Source organism: Microcaecilia unicolor, chromosome 1 (assembly GCF_901765095.1).
Source record: "Microcaecilia unicolor chromosome 1, aMicUni1.1, whole genome shotgun sequence".
Classification (NCBI taxonomy): domain Eukaryota; kingdom Metazoa; phylum Chordata; class Amphibia; order Gymnophiona; family Siphonopidae; genus Microcaecilia; species Microcaecilia unicolor.
Genome location: NC_044031.1, coordinates 353,096,912 through 353,115,692, shown reverse-complemented (window position 1 = coordinate 353,115,692; position 18,781 = coordinate 353,096,912). Strand labels below are relative to the sequence as shown.

General features: G+C 43.3%; 1 protein-coding gene across 2 annotated transcripts in view; it reads right to left on the bottom strand.

Moving 5' to 3' along the window:
• Nucleotides 1-18,781, bottom strand: part of VWC2 (von Willebrand factor C domain containing 2) — a 345,247-nt gene that overhangs the window by 243,518 nt on the left and 82,948 nt on the right. The window lies entirely within an intron of this gene.

Below are 18,781 nucleotides of genomic sequence, written 5' to 3'. Positions count from 1 at the left end.
GATGCTGGGCTCGATGGACCCTTGGTCTTTTCCCAGTATGGCATTACTTATGTACTTATGTACAGTGAAAGTCATAAGCTCCCTTCCATATGTTTTTTAAACTCTGGCTACAACAAATAAAGCCAAGAGGAGTTTTCTAATTTAAATTCATATTTATATTTGCTTGGAATACAAAGCATGCTTTGTGTTATGGCCACACCCTTTGTTTGTAAAGCATTTCCTCCTCTGAGGCTGCTCTCCTGCCATTATTTGATACATACCTTGAATTCTCAATACATTTATATGTGGAAGAAATAGAAAAATATTTAGGACAAGTACTAGAGAAAGCAGAATCAGGAGAAAATAAAACACTAACAGTGGACTGCATAAAGCCAAGAAATGGGTGAACTGGCACTTTGAAGCCTACAGTCTGCACTGCTGGTCTCGAAGCTGACAGATCTCATCTGGACCAACTGTCAGCCTTATTCTGATTCAGCCACACTAGAGTCCATTTGTGTTTTGAAATGTATCAACACATCAGTTCTCTAGGGAGGTACTGTACTGTATTTGTCAAAGCAGACAAGGTTTTTCAAAAAGAGCAACAGCAACAAAGTTATCTTAATAAATCAGGGGAACATATTCCCAGTTTCAGAGACAACACAGCCTTTTTCTCTCTTGAATGGCAACCCCAAACTAGCCTTATAGAAATGTCCAGGGCTGAGGGGTTTTTTTCTTGCATTTCCTTTATTTTGTTTCAAAGGCTGTTTTGTGTTGCTTTGGTAATAGGTTGCTAGCGTGCATTATTTCCAAAATGAAATTAAACAAAATTGATTCCATTTCTTTTTTTTCCAGCATATCATTGTGTTTTTAATTTTGTTTCAAAACGCAAACATCGATAATCCAGAAATAATTCAACAGGAATTCCCATTCAGAATGAATGCAGCCTACTTTCCAAGATGCTTGCAGGTACGCAATGTTCTCTCTAAGCTGTGCAGCAGTCCTTCACCTACATTCCTGCCAGTGGTGGTGTTGTCTCAATATTACATTTTCAATAGCAAGAGACAAGCAAGTTCTGCAGGACTCCAGATGACCTCAGGGATTGAAAAAACGTTATTGAAGCATCACCCCCAGTGGCAGAAATGAAATTGAATACAGGCATCTATGCTAGGACTGGGCATCCATTGGCATACATTCAGGGGCCCTTTCAGTAAAGCTTAGTGCATGTTAATGAATATGAAGAGAAATATAAGGAACGTAAGAGGGATGTCCTTCGGCAGTTCTGTGAGAAACACGTCCTTGATTACTGTATTTTACACTTATGAATGTTCCTTATATTTCCCGTACCTGGATGTTCGCAACTACATGCATTGTACTTGCGGAACATGCAGCTATGGGAAATATAAGGAACATACATATTTTATTGTGTATATATTAAGAGGTTGGCACATAAGCACCACCATTCCGCTCTCTGTTGGAGTTCCCCAGGGATCTGTCCTTGGACCCCTTCTTTTTTCAATCTACACCTCTTCCCTGGGCTCACTGATCTCATCTCATGGTTTCCAGTATCATCTTTATGCTGATGACACCCAGCTGTATCTGTCCACACCAGACATCACCGTGGAGACCCAGGCCATCACCGTGGAGACCCAGCAATGTCGGATAAGCAGGCCAAGGTATCGGCCTGCTTATCCGACATTGCTGCATGGATGTCCAACCGCCACCTGAAACTGAACATGGCCAAGACCGAGCTTATCGTCTTTCCACCAAAACCCACTTCTGCTCGTCCTCCGCTCTTGATCTCAGTTGATAACACCCTCATCCTCCCCGTCTCATCTGCCCGCAACCTCGGAGTCATCTTCGACTCCTCCCTCTCCTTCTCTGCGCATATCCAGCAGACAGCCAAGACCTGTCGCTTCTTCCTCTTTAACATCAGCAAAATTCGCCCTTTCCTCTCTGAGCACACCATCCGAAATCTCATCCACGCTCTCATTACCTCTCGCCTTGACTACTGCAACCTACTCCTCACTGGCCTCCCACTTAACCATCTATCCCCCCTTCAATCCGTTCAGATCTCTGCTGCACGTCTTATATTCCGCCTGAACCGATATACTCATATCAACCCTCTCCTCAGGTCACTTCACTGGCTTCCGATCAGATACCGCATACAGTTCAAGCTTCTCCTTCTTACCTACAAATGCACTCAGTCTGCAGCCCCTCATTACCTCTCTACCCTCATCTCCCCTTACGTCCCCGCCCGAAACCTCCACTCACAGGACAAATCCCTCCTCTCAGTACCCTTCTCCACCACCGCCAACTCCAGGCTCCGCCCATTCTGCCTCGCCTCACCCTATGCTTGGAATAAACTTCATGAGCCCCTACACCAAGCCCCCTCCCTACCCATCTTCAAATCCTTGCTCAAAGCCCACCTCTTCAATGTTGCCTTCGGCACCTAACCCCCTTAAACTCCGTAAGGCCAGCTGCTGTCACTACATTTTCTGGCAACGAGTTCCAGAGTCCAACTACACGCTGAGTAAAGAAAATCTTTCTCCTATTTGTTTTAAATGTACCATATTCTAGCTTCATCTTGTGTCCCCTGGTTCTATAATTGTTTGAAAGTGTAAACAAACGCTTCACATCTGCCTGCTCTACTCCGCTCATTATCTTGTAGACTTCTATCATATCACCCCTTAGCCGCCTTTTCTCCAAACTGAAGAGTCCTAACCTTCTCAGCCTTTCCTCATAGGGAAGTCGTTCCATCCCTTTTATCATTTTCGTCGCCCTTCTCTGCACCTTCTCCAATTCCTTTATATCTTTGAGATGCAGCGACCAGAATTGGACACAATATTCGAGGTATGGTCGCACCATGGAGCGATACAACAGCATTATAACATCCTCGTGTTTGTTTTCCATCCCTTTCCTAATAATACCCAGCATTCTGTGCGCTTTCTTAGCCACCGCAGCACACTGAGCAGAAGTTTTTAACGTCTCATCAACGATGACTCCCAGATCCCTTTCTAGGTCTGTGACTCCTATCGCGGAACCTTGCATGACATAGCTGTAATTCAGGTTCCTCTTACCCACATGCATCACTTTGCACTTGTCAACATTGAACTTCATCTGCCACTTGGACGCCCAATCCCCCAGTCTCGCGAGGTCCTCCTGTAATCTTTCATACTCCTCCTGCGACTTGACGACCCTGAATAATCTTGTGTCATCTGCGAATTTAATTACCTCACTAGTTACTCCCATCTCTAGGTCATTTATAAATATGTTAAAAAGCAGTTGGGCATGTAATTATGATAATACAACTTTATGGAAGCTTCTTCATTTTCTGAGTGCCCCCACTTGGCCTTGAAACTCCTATGACACAATTGGTTTCTGCGGTTTTACTTTTTAAAATTACGAAGCAAAAGTTCTGCTGAGTTATAAAATCATATGTGCGTGTGTTTTCTAGAGTGGCTGCTGTACAATGAATGTTGCTGACAAGTTATAAGGTTAGTGCAAGCTGTTTTGGTTCATTCGGATTGCACTTAATGGACATTCCATTTGTCTCTACATTTTAAACTGTTTTGAGGGAGGATTCCAGTGAGCAGTGATTTATGGAGCCCATTAAGAGTAACCAATACTGTGTGTCTCAAGAGTCAGTGTTGTGATTTAAAGTAGTGGTTCTAGGAAAGAAATTATCAGGCAATTCTTTACAGTCAATGAAAGCCCCTCCTACTTCACACTGCCATCATTGAATCTAAGCAAATCAGAGTAATGAAGCAGTGCAAAGAACACAAGATGCAAACTATGTGGCCAGCAATGTGGTTCTGAGTCCATAATACATCATCTGCACAGGGTGATGGATACCTACACACTTATAACACTAAAGACACTAAACTATTTAGGATGTCTTGGAGGAATGAGTAAATTGGTGTCAGACAAAACTAATGGCAGAGAAATGTATGATGACTCACTTATGCTATAATCCTGAGTGTACAGGATGCAGTGTGGTGGTTCAGTATTTTGTGCTACTATATAATAATAGCATATGAATGTGATAATATATACTTGATCATGGTCTTTCTTTAGTATTTCTGGGATATAGACTGTAGAAGTCCACCTGGCACTGTCCTTAGGTTGCAACTACTGGAGCTGCTGTTAAAGCCCACTTCAGCCTATCTGAATCTTTCTTGTCATTTGTGGAACACAGACTGTAAAAGTCTGCCTGGCACTATTCTCACATTCCAGCTACTAAATTTGCCATAGAAATCCACTCCAGCCTATCCTAAAATGTCTTGCCATATATGGGACAGAGACTGTACGAGTCTGCCCAGCACCGGCCTTAGTTCTTCACAACCGGAGTCACCACCAACACACCTGCAGCCATGTAAGTTTGGGGTTTTTTTTATACCATCCGTTTTCTAAACAAAGATCCTCTGTGTTCATCCCAAGCCTTTTTGAATCCTGTCACCATTTTTGCCTCTACTACCTCCCTCAGGAGAGCATTCCAGGCATCGACCATCCTCTCCATGAAAAAGAAAGTATTCCACAACTTCAATTCATGTCCTCTAGGTTTACCATTTCCTCTTCTCTGTTTCTATATTAATACCTTTCAAGTATTTAAACATCTGTATCATATCTCCCCTGTCCCTTCTTAGGGGTTGAGTAGAAATGTGCCTTAAAAAATCAGGTATAGTAACACTCTGTGGAAGGTGGGGGGAGGGGGCTTAGAATAGTTGCTCAGTCACACCTACAGGCTATGCAAGTAGCATTTATTTTGGCAGTTTTAAGCTACACAAGAAGGAATGCTGCAACAACAGAACAATGAAACAAGATTACAGCTTCCATTAAGCTCCCTAATTAACAGTAAATGATAAATAATTTGACAATGAAGGGGAAAGTCACTCTGTGGTAGATTCAGTAAATGATGCCTAAAGACAGGCACCGAGATACAACGCACTAAGTGTGAATTCTATAATGGCATTATAGAGTACGAGCTTAAGTCCACATTCTCGTGCCTAACTTTAGGCGTGAGCATTTATACCAGCCAAGGATGGTGTGAATGCTTCTTCCTAACTACTAGCATTTAGGTGCATAAATGCAAGTATTCTATAAAACTGCACCTAAATGCTGGGCACAGCCATGCCCCCCCCCCCCCCCCAATAGCCATGTACCCTTAGGAAATGTATGCTGTAGAAATTAGGCGCGTAGGTCAATAACTCCTTAATTAGTGCCAATTATCATTTGTTAAGGCCCTATTCTTTAACCGTGCACCATGAATAGAATCAGATGGTCTATCCTTACAGAACTCTGTCAGAAGTATGAGGTTCTGCAGTTCTTTAGCTTCTAGGCAGCAGGTCAGGCTTGACAAACTTCTTTAAGATTTGTGAATTGCCTTCAACTAGGAGTAGACAGGTCCACTCTGCCTTAGCCAGTTCACAACAGAGGAGGTGAAACTCCCTGTCTGTAACTTTGGGAAGGTCCACTCTGCCTTAGCCAGTTCACACAGGGGAGGTGAAACTCCCTGTCTGTAACTTTGGGAAACAGGGTTGGAATTAGGGGATGGCAAACAGGGCAATTACTCTAGGTTGCTATACCAAAGGGGGCCCCAAGCCTGCCTCAAGCTGAAGGAGGTACAGCCTATGGGTCAGGTGGGCCTGGGTGGGCCGGGGCCCACTCACCTTGGACTCAGGCCCACCCAAAATTGTGACACTCTTGCAGTGGCTGGTGGGGATCCCCAAATCTTGCCAGCTGAAGATTTTCTGTCCTTGGGCAGTCCCCACTCTTCCAAATGTCAGCCAGCAGCACTTGCCTTCAACTGAGGCTGAGACTGGCCCTTCTGCACATGCTCAGTTTTCGCACATGCAAAAGCCCTGAGCATGCACGGCCTGCCGGCAGCATCATCAATTTGAAGCAATTGCTGCAGGCTGCTGTTTGGAAGAGTGCTGGCTGTATGAGGAAATCTTCAGCTGGCAGGGTTTAGGGATCTCCGCCAGCTCAAGTATTTAATATTTGGGGTTTGTGGGCAGGGAGGGGTGGAGAGAGGAGCAAATGGGGGGGGGGGATGAATTCCATGCCCACCCACCTTATGCTCAGGCCCACCCAAAATTGGCCATCTGGCTACGCCCCTGCTATGGGTGGATTTTGGGGCTCCCAGCCCAGTTTCTGTCCTGGTGTCCTGAATGTCTAACACCAACCCTCGTGGGTTGTAGGTATTTACCCTGTTACTGGCTCCTATGTGTTAAATGAGGTATAGAATTTTCTTTACGATTTTAATTTGTAAAGCACAAGAAAACAGAAGTCAATAACAACAGAAAGGAAGAAGAAAACCTACACATCCTACACAAAATGAACACATCAAAGGGAACTAAGTGGCCATCATAAAGAAATTTAACAAGCGATCGCAGTCAGGAACGTAAAAACAGAATCCTGACACTAATAGACAACGCTAAACTAAGACTCCTAGGGCCCCTTTTACTAAAGCTTAGTGCAAACTTAGCATGTGCTAATGGTCATTAGTGTGTGCTAAGTACTAAGAAGCCCATAATATACTTATGGGCTTCTTAGCATATAGCGCATGCTAATTCCGTTAAGCTTTAGTAAAAGGACCCCGTGGTTCTCAAAGTTCAAGCTGATCACCTACTGTGACTTTGAAGAAACTTATCCAACTGTAAAGAATCCCAAAATATATAATCCTTATCCTTTTACATTTACATGGAAATTTCAGAAAAAACATAGGGCATGAAATTCAGCCCATGGCAGTTAACAATTTTTAAGCCTAATAGCCACAGTCTGAATTAAGCCTGGATATTCAGTGCCATACCATTTGAGGGCTCTAACATTGAATATCCGGGTCAGTGAGGTCACCCAAAAGTTAACTGGGCACTGATCGATATACAGATCAGTGCCTAGTTAACTAAGCAGATAAAATTAGGACAGCCTTTTAGCTGCTGTAACTTTATGCATGTACTTAAACAGTTAGCGGAGTGAATAACACCACTAACCAGCTAAGTGCTGATGTTGCCCAGTGATTCTGCCCCTGGACCACCCCTGCATTAACTAGATAGCTGAGTGGCTCCCAAATCTGGTCCTGGAGGCACTCAAACCAGTCAGGTTTTCAGGATATCCACAATTAATATTCATATTAATATTTATCTACTAACTATCTTACTCTTTTTAATTTTTCTTACATTTCTTTATTGTAACCTCATAATGATAGAGTAATAAAAATATATAATATATTCTACACAATGTTGACCTCACACTTCTTCTCATTCACACCATTTAATCTTTCTTTCATTCACATGGGCAACTGCTACCACAATACTTTTTTTCTCCCATATACTGTACATTTCCAATACCTACTACCATAAGATTATACCATTATTCAAAATGCATTTAATACACTATTTCTTCCATTAATAATTTCAAAATTCTATCTCTATTACAGTATTGCAGTAGAGGTCCATTCCCCATGATTATCTTCATACATTCTGACCAGATCTTTCAAATACAATGTTCTTAATCCAAAGACAACCAATCCTCAATTCTCTCGGTTCAGTCCTTCTCATAAAACCACAGGCAAAAAAATGTAGATCAACATTGCTCACAGCCCTCTAACTACATTTCTAATCCTCTCTTTTCTCACTACCTAGTTTTAAAATAAATCTTCCATACCTCATATTTTTCAACCATATTTTTGGCCGCATTGCCAGGGCGAACTTCCAACCAGTAGAAGGAGCAATGGCGCCACTGAAAAGCATAACGCCGCACATGCGCAAATCAATTTATTGATACCCTTATTAAGCCCTGGTGGAATACATCAAATTCTATAAGCCTCACCATTCCACTTCCTGTTTAATCCTGAAGGGGTCACTATTTTCCATTCAAAAATTATCTTTTGTTCAATTTGGAACATTTTTTATATTATATTTCCCCCTCGTTCATGCATCAAACTGGATCAGAACTACAAATTTCAGATCTGTCAAAACATGTTCCCTGTTCCGTTGTTCTACCAACAGAGTATCAAGTTTTTGCAGCTTAATGTTGCTCAAATGTTGAGCTAATCTATGCTTAATTTTTTTTTAACTGTCTGCCCACATGGGCACTGGATAGCATATATCACAAAAGAAGATTCACAATCTGTTCTCAACCTCAAATAACATTTTTGTTCCTTCTGCTGATTTGGAACTAAAACCCATTGGGTTTCTATAGCACGCATACAATATCTGCAACTTTTATATTTTGTATGACATACTTCAGTTTTTTTACATACATACCTATTACTTGCAAATGTTTCCCCCAAATTTTGTCCTTGTCTGTATGCAAATCTAGGCAAAGTCTGAAAACCTGGATGTAAATTTAATATTGACCAATGTTTATTAATAATGTGTCTTACCTTATCTGAAGAAGGAACATAAGGTAACACACATGTTACTCTGGAATCTTTCAACTTTGTCATCTGCAATACTGTAATGGAGCTAAATGGATTGTAAGACAAAATAACTGAGACATTGGACACTTATCAAGAGAGGAAGTTTGAAATTATTAATGAAAGAAATAATGCATTAAATGTATTTTGAATAATGGTATAATCTTATGGTGGTAGGTATTGGAAATGTATATGGGGGGAAAAAAGTATTGTGATAGCATGTACCCATGTGAATGAAGGAAAGATGAAATGGTTTGAATGAGAATGCGTGATGGTGTGAATGAGAAGAAGTGTGAGGTCAACATTGTGTAGAATATATTATATATTTTTATTAATCTATCATTAAGAGGTTACAATAAAGAAATCTAAGAAAAATTAAGAGTAATGTAGTTACTAGATAAATATTAATTTGTACTGTAACTAGATTGAAATAGAGATAATCAGGAGGTGATTTGTATTTCAATGAATATTCATGAGATAGATTTGCATGAGGTGGAGGCAATGCATGCAAATCTCTCTCATGAATATTCATTGTGGATGTCTTGAAAACCTGACTGGCTGTGTCTAACTAAATAATAATGTGTGCTTACCACAGCAAAAAATGTTGTACCGCGGGGTACATCGAGGCGACCCACAGTAATTTTGGAATGTGCACATGCTACCCACGTGATTAAAAAAAAAAAATTATTTTTTGCTGCATGGAGCATGTCTGGGTGAAGAGTGGGCATGTTCTCCCCTAACCGATTAGCGCAGCTACATTGCCACGAACTAACTGATTAGCGTGTGAGCCCTTATTGCCTACACAATGGGAGACGGAATGGTCTCACGTGCTAAAGGCAAAATTTGTGCATGGCCATTAATTAAAAAAATTAATTTGCCCATTTTACCCCAGCAGTAAAAATGGCCTAGGTATGTGGGTAAGACCCACATAAGGGCACGTTAAGGCCACTTTTTACTGCTGTTTGGTAAAAGGGCCCCTTCGATTCTAGCCTCACAATAGGAAATCTCTCTCTTTTTCAAATATTGCTCCAAAATTGCAAGTTTATCCTCATTCACAAAAGTCATCAAGAGAATAGACCTAGAAATAATAGTATCCTGGAAGTCTTCCAAAAATCTCGTGAGATCAAAATCTGTGGACACTAAAAAATTCCCTTCATGATGATCATCTGAAGAAACCAGTTTCTTACTAGAAAAATAGAAACAATTAGGAATTGCTATGGTATCAGATGTAGACCGTAGTGCTATTACCAAAGAAAAAAAAGAAGAGGGAACAATCGAATCACAGCAATGAACAGTGAAGTTGGCTGCAAATGTTTCTATTTTTGATAATTGTTTATCATCCATGGAAATCAGGTAGTTCTTCTGCAGTCGGCTCTGTCACAGCAATTAAGGATTCTGCTAACATTCATTATAAGTAGGAGGCAATGGAAAATGCCAGCAGGGCTAGAAATCTGCATTTTCTAAATTTTCCTCTATTTTTCTGTTGTCAGCTGAGAGCTTACTAAGAAATAAATTTAAGGAGGTAATAGAACTCTCACAACAAACAGTGGAGATGGCCAAAAGAGCAGTATGCAGCCAAAAAGGTCTTCGAAAAGGTCCTTTATTAACAACAGCTCACCAGGGCCGCCGACAGAGCCAGGCCCAGGGAAGGGCCACCGCAGCCGCCACCATCTCACTCGGACTGCTGCCGCCACCCCCCCACTCTAACTGCCGCCCCCACCCCTTACCTTCCTGCATCTGCTCTTCCCTCATCTGTCACTCTCCTGCTCCTGTGTGGTGGGACCCAGGTTACTGCATTAATACAATCATCCAGGTCCCAACACAGGAGAAAGACAAACCAAGCAAGCAGAACCTTCTGGCACCAGGCCCCCCTTGGAGGCCAGGCCCGGGGAATCTTGCTCCCTCTGTCCCCCCTCTCAGTGGCCCTGCAGCGCACATAACATTCAAAGAAGAGCACATTTCCACTAAAGGGACTCGACTCAGGCATGTTTCGGCTATTCTGCCTGCATAATGAGTCCAAAGTATATCCAAATGTGCCTATGTTGAATGTAAAGGGTTATGAATACACCACAATCTCCTATAGCTTCTCTTGTCTCTGTGCAGAGCCCTGAAAATACTCTCATGCAGAGGCAGAGAGGAGAGCATTCACAGCCCCTGGAATTAGAAGCTGTTCCTGACCCAGAGCCTCTGGATACTACTGCCTCATTGCCTGCAAGTGACTCAGAAGGTTCCATATTGCAGATTGTGCTCTATTCATAATCCTTTACATTCAGCATATGCACATTTGGATTTACTTTGGACTCCTGGTGCAGGCAGTATAGCCAAAACACGGCCCAAGCCAAGTCCCTGGGCCTTGAGTGGAAATGTGCTCTTCTTTGAATGTTATGCAAACTGTTGTTAATAAAGGATCTTTTTGAAGATTTTTTTTTTGCTGCACGCTGCTCTTTTGGCCTTCTCCACTGTTTGTTGCTGTTGTTGTGTCAGTTGCCTCAAAAAAACCCCCACACCAAATGAATGCTTACCTAAACATAAAAATAGAAGAAAAAGACATGTAACAGAGGTCACAGACCCCCACATGGCAGGAAGGCTATCGGAAATAGGAACTTTTTAAATTGTAAAACCATCAAGTTGACCTCCTTTCTTAAAACAAAGGCAATTTGTTTCATAAGATAGGTGCAAGAACTGAAAAAGCTCTCTCACACCATTTTTGCAAGTGAACCTGAGACCGTCCGTGCAGGAATTTTCAACACACAAGTTTGACTCGGATGCAGGGCTCTACCCAGAGAATACCATTGCAAAGTCTCTGCAAGACACACTAGATTGCCCCATGCACAACACTTTAAAAGTTCAAACCAATATTTTTAAATGTATGTGTTCTCGAATGCACAGTCAGTGCAATTGTCTAAGTACATCTCACACCTGCTCTCATGCTTCTGGCTGTTGCATTCTGTAACATCTGCAATCTCAGCTGACTACTGGATACCCCTGCATACAGGACATTACAGCAGTCCAAGGGGCAGAGTACAGACACATATACTAGCAAACGAAAGGCGTTTGCAGCATGAGTTAAGCGACAGCACAGGGCAGCATTAGGTCGGGAGTCTTCCTCTTCTGCGAAGGGATTAGGGAGGACCCAGGTCCTGCAGTAGCTGCTGCACTGCCTCTGCAGCAATCTGGGGGTATGATGCATGTGTCTAGGTGTGGTCATACCTTATGCGCTATAGCCCCTTTGGATTGTCAGATTTTGCAGTAGTGGCATCAAATAATGTTGAAGGGCAAATATATTGATTTATTTGCCTCATTGGCTTGTGAGCAGGAGGGTCTTTGATAAGAAAAAAGATGGTGCTAAGGATGACATGAAATGCATTAGGGTTAGAGTTTCAAAACCAATTTTTAATTGTCTTGTGGGTTTTCATGTTTATACTAGTGCATTGGGTAAGGCAAAAATTAATTTATATTCCAACTTAATGAAATATTTCAGACTTGATATTTCAAGAATACAAGTCTCTTGGTGGCTGGGCCTGACTAAACTAAATGAGAAGTTTCACAAGGGTTTAGTGTGGGATACGTCTTTTCATCCACGGCATGTGTAGGGGGAAAATTAGTATGAAACAGAAAAATACTGAACTGGCCACTCAGTGCACACAACTGATGAGGGATTAAGAAGAGGCACACAGTTGGTGGCCAGCGGATCACGACTTGGCTCCAGGGACATATGTTTCCTTTGATGAGTTGAACATTACTTAGATAATAACTGGAGAAGATGAAGCTGTAGCCATATCAACATTAATTGTGGACTTTGTTCTGGAACCAGATTGAGATTGGGTCCTGAGACTCCTGTTTTGTAATAGAGAGAAAAAATTTTTTTATTTGCCAGGTTCAGGTATTCCCAGATGAGGCAAAAGTGAATCAGAAAAGCAGTGGCGTACCAAGGGCGAGGCGGTGGGGCGGTCTGCCCCGGGTGTCAGCACGAGGGGGGGGGTGCTCCGCTCCCACTGCTCCCAACCCAAAGACTGCTGGCGCCGCAGTCCCCAGTCCCCACCTGCCCACCCTCAGCTTCCTCGACAGCCCCCTTCTCTCTGCCAGCCGGCCCCCTGCATTTTAAAAAGCGCCTCATGTCTGCTGCCTGTGAAAGAAGCGGATCGCCTCGTTGGGCCTTCCCTCACTGTGTCCTGCCCTCGCAGAACTAGGAAGTTACATCAGAGGAGGGTGGGACACAGTGAGGGAAGGCCCGTCTATTTGCTCCTCTGCCTCTCCGAGTAGCAGTCATTTATCGACCCCTGATAAGTCCCTTTCTTCCTTTCTCACTGACTTTGATACTTGGCTTTCCTTCTCTTTCTTGAACGTTCATCTCCTTCCCTCATTCTTGGGGATTTTAACATTCATGCTAATGATCCCTCTGACTCTTATGCTTCGCAGTTTCTTGCTTTAACATCCTCTTTCAATCTTCAACTGTGTTCCACTGCCCCCACTCACCAGAATGGCCACTGTCTTGATCTTATCCTCTTCTCAAACTGCTCACTCTCCAGTTTCTGTGCCTCAACTCTTCCCCTCTCTGACCATCATCTGATAACTTTCACACTTAAACACCCTCCTCCCCAGTCCCGTCTAATCTTAGCCAATACATTTAGGAATCTTCAGGCTATTGACCCTTCTACTCTGTCCTCCAGTGTTTCAAATCTCTTCTCTACCACTATGTTATCCAAGTCTGTCAATGAAGCTGTCTCTTTCTATAATACTATTCTCTCCTCTGCTCTGGATACTCTCGCTCCTCCCATTCCCCGTTCTGTAAAATGTACCAAACCCCAGCCTTGGCTGACCTCTAGAATCCGCTACCTATGTTCTTGTGCCCGCTCTGCCGAATGCCTTTGGCTGAAATCCCATGCCCATGCTGACTTCATACATTTCAAATTCTTGCTGACCTCCTTCCAGTCTGCTCTTTTACTTGCCAAACAGGATTATTACATCCAGTTGACAAATTCTCTTGGCTCAAACCCTCAACGTCTCTTTGCCACACTGAACTCTCTCCTCAAAGTGCCTTCACCTCCAACCCCCCCTTCACTTTCCCCCCAGACTCTGACTGAGTTCTTTCATGATAAGGTTCACAAGATTAAACTTGAATTCTCAACCAGGTCACCTCCACCTCTCCTTCCCTAGTCCATTCTCTCAACCCTCCAACCCCTGCCTCCTTTTCTTCCTTTTCTGAAATCACTGAAGAGGAAACTACACATCTTATTTCCTCCTCGAAACTAACTACCTGTTCCTCTGATCCTATTCCCACCCATCTACTTAACACTATCCTACTATCATCCCTTTTATCTGTCATATCCTCAATCTTTCACTGTCCACTGTGACTGTTCCTGATGCCTTCAAACATGCCGTAGTCACACCACTCCTTAAAAAAACCTTCATTGGACCTTACCTGTCCTTCCAAGTATCGCCCCATCTCCCTCCTCCCTTTCCTATCCAAGATACTTGAACATGCTGTTCACCGCCGTTGCCTTGACTTTCTTTCATCTCAAGCTATTCTTGATCCACTTCAATCTGGCTTTTGCCCCCTTCATTCAACTGAAACAGCGATTGCTAAAGTCTCCAATGATCTGTTCCTGGCCAGATCCAAAGGTCTCTATTCTATCCTCATCCTTCTCGATCTATCTGCTGCTTTTGACACTGTTGATCACAGTCTACTCCGTGATACGCTGTCCTCACTTGGATTTCAGTGCTCTGTTCTTTCATGGTTTTCTTCTTATCTCTCCCAGCGTACCTTTAGTTTATACTCTAGTGGATCCTCCTCTACTTCTATCCCACTGTCAGTTGGTGTACCTCAGGGATCTGTCCTGGGACCCCTTCTTTTCTCCATCTATACTTCTTCCCTTGGTACTCTGATCTCATCCCATGGTTTTCAGTATCATCTTTACGCTGATGACTCCCAGATCTACCTCTCCACACCAGAAATCTTAGCCGAAATCCAGGCCAAAGTATCAGCCTGCCTGTCTGACATTGCTGCCTGGATGTCTCAGCGCCATCTGAAACTAAACATGACCAAGACTGAGCTTCTCACCTTTCCCCCTAAACCAACCTCTCCTCCTCCCCCATTCTCTATTTCTGTGGATAGCACTCTCATCCTTCCTGTCTCATCAGCTCGTAATCTTGGGGTCATCTTCGACTCCTCCCTCTCCTTCTCTGCAAATATTCAGCAGACTGCTAAAACCTGTCATTTCTATCTCTATAAAATCACCAAAATTCACCCTTTCCTTTCTGAGCACACTACTAGAACCCTCATTCCACACTCTTTTCACCTCTCGCTTAGACTATTGCAGCTTGCTTCTCACAGGTCTCCCACTTAGCCATCTCTCGCCTCTTCAAACTGTTCAAAATTCTCCTGCACGACTAATATTCCGCCAGTGTCGTTATGCTCATATTAGCCCTCTCCTCAAGTCACTTCACTGGCTTCCTATCCATTTCCGCATACAGTTCAAACTCCTCTTATTGACCTATAAGTGCATTCATTCTGCAGTTCCTCAGTACCTCTCCACTCTCATCTCTCCCTACATTCCTTCCCGGGAACTCCGTTCACTGGGTAAATCTTTCTTATCTGCACCCTTCTCCTCCACTGCTAACTCCAGACTCCGTTCATTTTATCTTGCTGCACCATATGCCTGGAATAGACTTCTTGAGCCGGTACGTCAAGCTCCATCTCTGGCTGTCTTCAAATCTAAGCTAAAGGCCCACCTTTTTGATGCTGCTTTTAACTCCTAACCCTTATTCACTTGTTCAGAACATTTATTTTATCATCCTCACTTTAATATTCCCTTATCTCTTGTTTGTCCTGTTTGTCTGTCCTAATTGGATTGTAAGCTCTGTCGAGCAGGGACTGTCTCTTCATGTTCAAGTGTACAGCGCTGCGTACGTCTAGTAGCGCTTTAGAAATGATAAGTAGTAGTAGTAGTAGTAGTAGGGGGCTCAGATGGAAGACCAGGCTAGAGAAGGAACTGGAGTCTGAGAAGGGGGCAGGAGGGAGAATGGGGCCATGCCTGGGGCAGGTGGGTCTGGGGCTGAAAAGGGGGACAGATGAGAGAATGGGCTGGGGCTGAAAAGGGGGGCCATAATGCAAGGCAGGTGGATGAAGGGGACTGGAACTGGGGGATGAATAGGGGTAGGGGCTGAAACTGTGGGGACTAGGGGCTGAAAAGGAAACAGGGAGAAAGTGGCTGGGGATGAAGCTCAGGAGTGGTGGGAGAAAAGGGCTGGGGCTGAAACTGGGGGCAGGTAGGATAATGGGGCTGGAACTGGGGGCAGAGAGAGAGAGGGAGAGCAGACCCTGGATGCTGGATGGATGGGAGAGGGAGGGCAAATGGTGGATGGAAGGGGCAGAGAGAGAGAGGGCAGATGGTGGATGATAGGGGCAGAGATAGAGGGCAGACTCTAGATAGAAGGGAGAGAGAGGGCAGATAGTGATTGGAAGGGGCAGATGGTGGATGGAGGGGACAGACACTGGATGGCAGGGGCAGGGAGAGAGAGAAGGCAGACACTGGATGGCAGGGAGAGAGCAAAGGCAGATGCTGGATGGAAGGGAGGGAGTGAAGAGAAGATGAGGAAAGCAGAAACCAGAGACAACAAACTGTAAATAAAATATATTTTTTTCTTTTTTTGCTTTAGGATAAAGTAGTATGTAGCTGTGTTAATAAATGTTTATAATAGAACATGGAAATAAGGTAATCTTTTTATTGGACTAATTTTAATACATTTTGACTAACTTTCAGAAAACAAAACCCCCTTCCTCAGGTCAGGAAAGGATATTGTAACAGCAGTATACTGTATTGACTTGAGGAAGGAGGTTTTGGCCTCTGAAAGCTAAATGTATTAGTCCAATAAAATGGTATTATTTTAATTTTCTATATTTGTTTTTATTTCTATTTATTTGTAAAGTGGTGAAATTTACATCTGCTATCTTTATATTTCTGCACAGTACTAGGGGACATTTTCTGTTTCTGTGGTGTGTTGAATTGTATGCAGAATCTTGGCATCTTGGGGGTTCAGTTTAATTTTTGTCTAAATAGAAAGTTTATGGTTTCTTATTCTGTAGTGGATTAGGGTGTATCTGTGTCTGTGAAAAGACATGGCTTTCAGTTGGCATTGAGTGTGCAGGATCGACAATCTGTACTATCCTGGAATAGGTGAATTGATGTTCTAGTTCTCACTGCAGTGTTTAAGATGCTTTGCTTTTCCTTGTGTGACTCGTAGAAATTACTGTTTATGGTATGGTAGAATTGCTCTATAGGTTCAGAGTGTTTTGTATTCTCTATATGCCTAGTACTGGATTTTGGAGGGGGGTGTTAAAAAATGACTGGCCCCGGGTGTCAAATACCCTAGGTACGCCACTGCAGAAAAGGAGGAAAAAATTTTGGAGTTGAGATCTAAAGTACAGGCAGCTGGGTGGCCTATTTTGACTGAATGTCCCATATAAGTCTGCAATTAAATTTGAATCATTTAGATATATTTTCTATGAGCCAGCTCATTTAAGTGCTTTCTTGTCTTGTAGATCCTCGTGAACTTTCCTTTTACCATCTGTGATTTCTACACCCTGAGGTATAGCTATTCTGCTCTTTAAGTACTGCCTCATTTTTGTTAGCAAGTACTAAATATTTCTTGATATAGTGCCTTGGATCCCTCTATTTGTGGACTGAAGGATTAAATTGAACTCAGATTGTACATTTGAATTTGTATTTCTTTCTTTTGTTTTTATATGCAATATTTGCATATATTGGTAGATCTTCTTGTCAATAATTAATTGTTAGCACCCAATTATTGCTGTTAAGTTGCGCGCTTATCTCAGGATCACGCTCAGATTTTGGTGCACAAATTTGGGCAACCTTTATAGAATCTAGGGAAAATGCTGTTCTAACTACACATGGTTGGCTATCTAGGTATGACACTGAATATCAGCTGTACCAGCCAGAGGCGTAGCTACGTGGGGCCACGGGGGCATGAGCCCCCACAGATTACGCCCGGGCCCCCTCTACATTTGACCCCCCCCCCCCCACCGCTGTCGCATCAGGTACCTTGTTTGCTGGCAGGAGTGCCGGTCAACTCCGGTGCCTTCGTTGTGGGATCATCTATTTCTGACGCCTTACTTCCTGCACCATGCATGTAGCCCCGTGTAGGATGTAAGGCGTCAGAAACAGATGATCCCACAACAAAGGCGCCGGAGTCAACCGGCGCTGAAGAAGACTCTTCGGCTGGTGGGGATTGGGGACCCCCGCCAGCAAACAAGTTACCTGATGTGGCGGCGGGGCGGGTGGCGGAGGCGGCGGGGGGAGGCGGCTAAACAGTGCCCCCCCACCTCGGGCTCTGGCCCCCCCTCCCGCCGAGGTCTGGCTACGCCCCTGGTACTAGCATAATGTCAGCACCATCAAACACTGTCAAATAGCTGGATTTTCACTATTAGTACCTAGATAGGTGCCAGCACAAGGTACCAATATGTAATTTAGTTGACAGCAGCTAGTGTTTAAAGAAATGCTAACCGCTGCTGGCTGTCTCCAAACTTTCCCACTCACATAGGTTCCCTTTCAGTAGGGCTACTCATTTGCTAAACAGTATTTACTAATGTGGTATGGTAGGAGAACATGTGGTGATCAACTGGAAAAATACAACAGCTTTCAATGTCTAGAGGAAGTATGTGTTTGGCCTGCATTTGTGACTCTCATGTTTTACAAAGTTGTAGCCACCTTTGGGGAAGGCCGGAGTTAGATCAGACTCCAGAGGCCTTTGGTTTATGATTATGCAGAACCATGGGGGGGGGGGGGGTGGGGAGGGGAATGGTAACTTTTTTCAACAGAGATCAATTTTGCCACCAGTGCTGACTCTAGCATTTATTCAAATGCAAGTTAAAATTTAATTTTGCCATCTCTTCATTTAAAAATGTGCTAGCAAATCATACCACTGCTTCTTTTACTTTCTTTGCTTTGAAACTGAATTCTTCATCACAGTTCTAGAATGCTCTCAAGGCTAATACTGTTATGCTTATGAAATGTCTTTTTGTTGAGTTTCTTAAATATAATGATTCTAATTCATGGATTTTGAGACTTCCATTTCAAATAATGACTAAAGCAACTTGTAGCATTATTCAAATTCAGGAATAATAAATACCTTCCCCAAAGAGATTACTAAGGGGCCCTTTTATAAAGCTTAGCACACGCTAACAGACAGTAGCATGTGATAAGTGCCACATGGTTCACAGGTATAAAGCAGGCCGCGCAATATTTAGCGTGTGCTAAGCATTAGTAAAAAAGCCCCCAAAATGGATACCTGAGGCAATGGAGAATAAGAGGGCAACTCTATAACCTGGAGCCTACAAACAGGTCACTGGAGGGCAACTGATAGGAA